Genomic DNA, 6,462 nt, shown 5'->3' on the forward strand with positions numbered 1-6,462 from the left:
TATTCTGGGGGTTTTACTCTGTGACAAGAACTATTATAAGCATTTTACAAATATCGACTCATTTAAACCTCAGGACACCACCAATAAACAAAAAGAAAATAGGCATGTTATTTCCATTTTGAGGCACATAAAGAAAAGCGACTTGCTCCAGGTCACTCCAGCTTTTAAGCAGAGAATCTAAAGTCGATTCAAACGCAGGCAGCCTGGCACTATAGCCTTCCCGGTTAACCACAGACCCCATTGGCTGCCTCACTCAGCCAAACGCCAGGAATGTTCCATATCCAAGGGCTAAGCATTCAAATGATTTATAGTTAGTAATAAGTTGGTAACCAGGGTGAAATTACAGAATCAGAGACTCACAAGTAACTCTAGAAGCATGTGTGATATGAACATGGTCTTTACTTCCTTAGAGCTGACATGGTTCTTTGAGTTAAAAATTCATGTGTGAGGTCCAAACTTGGATGATTACTTTGGAAATATGGCATCTTTGTGGATTCTTGGAATCAACAGTTTTTCTTCTAAACCTCCTTGATGACATCCTTGTGGGCATAGTCAATTTCTAACCAAACTCTGGACTCTCAGACCCCCGCTAAGGTGAACCACAGAAGGAGGACTGTGACATGTTCTATTCTATTTTTCCCAGGGTGGTAACCCCAGGGTCATTTTGTGTGTGTGTGTGTGCCATCAGTTTTGAAAATAACCATTTAGGAATATTTGCTTGTTTTAAGACTTTTTATGAGGGAAATTTCTACAACTGTTTTATTTCTACAAATGCTTTATATATGTTGCATAATTCTCAAATATTCTCAAGGGATAGATGCTATAAGTATACCCATTTTTCAGATGATATTCTGAGGATAAAACATGTTAAATGATTCAGATCCAGAATACAATACTGAGTGACTTTTAATGGCAAGGGGCCTTTTTTTTTTTTTTTTAAGATTTTATTTGAGAGCGAGTGTGTGTGTGTGTGTGTGTGTGTGTATGTGTGCACGCACGTGTGCGCTGCACACATGCACAGAGGGAGTGGGAGGGAGTAGGGAGAAAAGAGACTGGGGTGGGGAGAGAGGGAGGGAGAAAGTGGAGAGGGAGGAAGGAAGGGGACCCTGATGAGGGGATGAGTCCCAGGAACCTGATGTGGGGATGAGTCCCAGAACCCTGGGGATTGTGACCTGAGCCAAAGTTAGATGCTTAACCAACTGAGCCACCCAGGTGCCCCCAAGTCCTAGATTTTTAAACTCATTCATATGCATGTCAAAAGATAAAAAGATGTCAAATTGTTATGTACCTTTTAATCAGGCACAATCTTTACTGGCTCCTACCCTTATAATTTTCATATTTTTAAAAAGATTTTTATTATGGGGCACCTGAGTGACTCAGGTCAATAAAATCTAAAGATTTTATTTATGTATTTGACAGAGAGAGATCACAAGCAGGCAGAGAGTCACCCAGGTGCCCCTATAATTTTCATATTAATTAATCAACCAAATAATCTAGTCATCCACTTAGTGATTTCAACTGCGCATAAGTAGACCTAAAATCCTGGCCACTCCCTTTATGAAGTTACAGTCTAGTGGGGCAGGGGATAAGTGCCATGAAAACAAATACTGCAGGTTATAGAAAGAAATCAATTAGTGTCAACCTTGCTTGAATAAAATTGTATTTCAGCCAATCCAAGTAAAACTGGATGGCCCTAAAACACATATATCAATGAACTATTAGTATTCCAGACCCTTAGTCCTTTAGTCATTCGTAACACCATGTATGGGTACAATTTTGGAAGACAGAGATAATTTGAAGCCAATGCATCTTGGTTTTAAGAATCCATAGACTCCAGATTATAGGAACAACTTAGGAAGCAATTAATATAGTCCACCCTCAGGATGACAAAGTATTGGTTATAAAGATAAAGAAAGATGTTACAGAGAAAGCAGCATTTGGGAACCAGAATTGTTAAGAATGTATTCAGAGAATAAAAGAAAAAAGGAATGATGGATCAATCTTGTATTTTTGATTGATGACATCCAAGGATCCTGGGAAATCCAGGGCTAGCACAGAAAAAAGTGAAACCCTACATATTTGCAGAACTGAAGGAAGACCAAGGCAAGCAAGCAGCACAATAATGATAAAGTAAGTAGCCATAGTTGTCATTATTTTAGAAATAGAGGTCTGCAGGTTAGCCCCACTGACGTAACTATCACACTCTGATCATCATAAATGCTACACATAGCTTTTGTAACAGGTACTGCATTAAAGGTCACGATTTCTTCATCATGATTTCTTAAGCCTGGGTAGGAGATACATTATTCATTATTTGCATTATTCTTCAGGATTTCTTAAGCCTGGGGCGCCTGGGTGGCTCAGTGGGTTGGGCCGCTGCCTTCGGCTCGGGTCATGATCTCAGGGTCCTGGGATCGAGTCCCGCGTCGGGCTCTCTGCTCGGCGGGGGGCCTGCTTCCCTTCCTCTCTGTCTGCCTGCTTCTCTGACTACTTGTGATCTCTGTCTGTCAAATAAATAAATAAAATCTTTAAAAAAAAAAAAAAGGAGATACATTTAAGAGACCTGGGAACACCTCTTGTTTCTTTGAGATGAAGTCTCAGAGGTTGTCCAAAGGTGAATGTGCATGTGTGAAAAATGGTGGTACAATGTAGGAAGAATTTCATGAGCTTTTTCTCAGAGCACACAGGGTATGACTAGAGCTATAAGCCCATGATGAGAACTCAAGTGCACTACAGTTAACTTCACTAATCACCCTGGAAGTTGGTTTTAGAAGAGAACAATTTTGAGGTGGTTTCTGTGGTTGGTCACTGGGAAAGGGAATGAAAGAATTCTGAACCATAATTATGGGTGGAACATAACAGTGTTTGTTTAGGCCACTGGCTGCAGAATGAAGCTTTACATATCACTGAGGTATTCTGAGGTACCAAGTTTTGGAGTAAGATACTTTGATTATACCTGACATACATGGTTGGAATTTTGAATAGGCTAATGTCTAGAGAATCACATCCTTGTCAGATGATGCCTTAAAAATTATTTTTTAAAGCTAACAGCTACCCTGTTAACTATTTAAATCTCTCCCTATTCTTCTCTTTTTATCTCAGTTTGTGTTTTTGATTAATTCTCAGTTGTATTAGATCTTACCCATTCTTCACCGATACCAAAATGCAATGATTTTCCAATTCCAATCTTTCTGATGGCAAAGTAAGAAAGCCTCGTTATTTCATACAAACTTTATATGCCTCACATCATCTATTTTTCTATAGAGTTGCATTTTCAAGTACATTACAGAATAAAGTACAGATAGAGTAAGTGAAGGGGTTTCTTAGGAGGTCAGGTATCTTAGATTTTTTAGGACTTGTTTTACATGCATCATAATTCACAAAAATATCCTTTTTTCTCCCCATTATTTTAAGTCAGTATAGTTGTAAAATATATGAGACACCCTTCTCTTAAATAAGCTATAGAAATGCTAGGAAATTGTGAAAGAATGAAGATTTTTGTGGAAATATTCAATAAACAAAAATTCTGAAGACCATCAATCATCACAGAAAAGTCACTTTTTAAAATCTTCCTCCATTTATGGTTTTAATTAATGTGCTCTGAGGACAGCCATGGAACAATGTAGAGGAAAGTATATGGGTTTAGCATAGGGCCAGCAAACTTTTTCTACAAAGGGTCAGAGTATGAATATGCTAGACTTTGTGGGCTAAAAGGTCTCTATCACAAGTATTATATCCTCTCAATGTAGTGAAAGAAATAATAGACAATATGTACATGAATCAGCATGGCTGCATTCCAAAAAACTTTATTTAAAGACACTAAAAGTTTAATTTTATGTAATTTTAATGTATTACAGAATATTATTCTTTGTTTTTAACCATTTAAAAATACTAAAAAATTCCTAGCTCACAGACCATACAAAGACTCAATTTACCCATAGTTTTGCCTACTCTTGCTCCAAAGCTAAGCATTCCCACTGTGTCATGGGAGACATGATCTGCACAGTGGCATTCATCATAATGTGGCATGTCACATTAAATTTGATCTAGCATATCTATACAAAAGGAAAGAGTTTGAAGGTTTTCTTTCACTTCAAAATCTAGAATTAAATGGCCAAATGTGATTTAAGAGATTTATCTTCAGTAGTGAAAAGTCACTTTCTGGATGGATTGTAGCAATTTTGTAATTTGGAGTTTCTTTGGACAGTATTCTCTCAGAATCTTGCCAGAATAGAAAAGTGACATATTCCAGCATTGTCAAGATTTTGATATAGTGCTTAAAATATGCCTAACTAGACATATCATTTAAAACTCTGTAGTCTACAAATAAATGCCCTTTTCCTTTTTGAAATTCTATATTTAGAAAAGAGAATTTACTTCCATCAAGAGAAGACTAAATCAAATTCCAGTAATCTATAAGAATAGATGATATTGCATTGGAAAAGAATAAAAAATCCTAAAAGAAAAAAACACAGCCAAAATCCATCCTTAGGGACTTAAAAAAGAGTGTGATACAGGAGATAAGGGAGTTTAAGCAATAGCATGAGGTCATGAAGAAGCTTTGGATGAGATAATGTAAAGGCCCTCCATATAAATTAAGTTGATGAATGCTCAAGGAACATGAGTCTAAACCAAAAATTTCACAAGAAAGACCAAATATTAAAATACAGATTTTAAAAAAATTTCTTCTCAGCGTAACAGTATTCATTGTTTTTGCACCACACCCAGTGTTCCATGCAATACGTGCCCTCCCCAATACCCACCACCTGGTTCCCCCAACCTCCCACCCCCTGCCCCTTCAAAACCCTCAGGTTGTTTTTCAGGGTCCATAGTCTCTCATGGTTCACCTTTCCTTCCAATTTCCCTCAGCTCCCTTCTCCTCTTCATCTCCCCATGTCCTCCATGCTATTTGTTATGCTCCACAAATAAGTGAAACCATATGATAATTGACCCTCTCTGCTTGACTTATTTCACTTAGCATAATCTCTTCCAGTCCCATCCATGTTGCTACAAAAGTTGGGTATTTATCCTTTCTGATAGAGGCATAATACTCCATAGTGTATATGGACCACATCTTCCTTATCCATTCGTCCGTTGAAGGCATCTTGGTTCTTTCCACAGTTTGGCAACTGTGGCCATTGCTGCTATAAACATTGGGGTACAGATGGCCCTTCTTTTCACCATATCTGTATCTTTGGGGTAAATATCCAGTAGTGCAATTGCAGGGTCATAGGGAAGCTCTATTTTTAATTTCTTAAGGAATCTCCACACTGTTCTCCAAAGTGACTGCACCAACTTGCATTCCCACCAACAGTGTAAGAGGGTTTGCCTTTCTCTACATCCTCTCCAACACATCTTGTTTCCTGTCTTGCTAATTTTGGCCATTCTAACTGGTATAAGGTGGTATCTCAATGTGGTTTTAATTTGAATCTTCCTGATGGCTAGTGATGATGAACATTTTTTCATGTGTCTGATAGCCATTTATATGTCTTCATTGGAGAAGTGTCTGTTTATATCTTCTGCCCATTTTTTGATATGATTATCTGTTTTGTGTGTGTTGAGTTTGAAGAGTTCTTTATAGATCCTCGATATCAGCCACAGCAACTTATTTCAAGATATGTCTCCAAAGGCAAAGAAAACAAAAGCGAAATGAACTTTTGGGACTTTGTCAAGATCAAAAGCTTCTATACAGCAAAGGAAACAGTCAAGAAAACAAAGAGGCAACCCATGGAATGGGAGAAGATATTTGCAAATGACAGTACAGACAAAATACAGATATTTTAATTATAATTTTAGTTATAATTTCCCAAAACCTGAGCTCTTAGGGAAATAATTTTAAAATTTCATATCTTGGGGCACTTGGGTGGCTCAGTCAGTTAAGTGTCTGACTCTTGATTTTGGCTCAGGTCATGATCTGAGGGTCATAAGATTGAGCCCTACATCAGGCTCCCTGGAGCTTGCTTAAGATTCTCTCCCTTTTCCTTTGCCCTTCTCTCTCCCTCTCAAAAACCTTTTGTCATGTCTTATTTTTCTGCTAAATTTAAGTTTGGAAATTCATGTCTGCAAATGTAGAACAGCAAAACTTTTCCATATCGAGCAGCACAGATCAAAAAAATCCCATTTGTAGTGGTTAAAGGGTTGAAGCAGTACAACAGAAAGGGTTCACACAGATGGTTTTTCTTTCTTGTATATGAATTAAATACAATACTAGAAGGAAAGTAAAAATACTGGTTATTCAAAGCTGGGATATTCTCATTTTAATGAGAAAAATGGCTAGAAACTGAATGACTCCTAAATAAACATAATCACCTATTGTTCTTGGACAAAGGAGTCTAAGATGGTAATGCAGGATGACCCTGGATTCACATTATCCCATGGACATACTCAATCTACTCCTACATATAGAGCAATTCCTCCTAAAGAACTGCAGGCTGTTTGAATATCTTCTGCACAACAATGGTT

This window comes from Neovison vison, chromosome 6 (assembly GCF_020171115.1).
Source record: "Neovison vison isolate M4711 chromosome 6, ASM_NN_V1, whole genome shotgun sequence".
NCBI classification, from domain to species: domain Eukaryota; kingdom Metazoa; phylum Chordata; class Mammalia; order Carnivora; family Mustelidae; genus Neogale; species Neogale vison.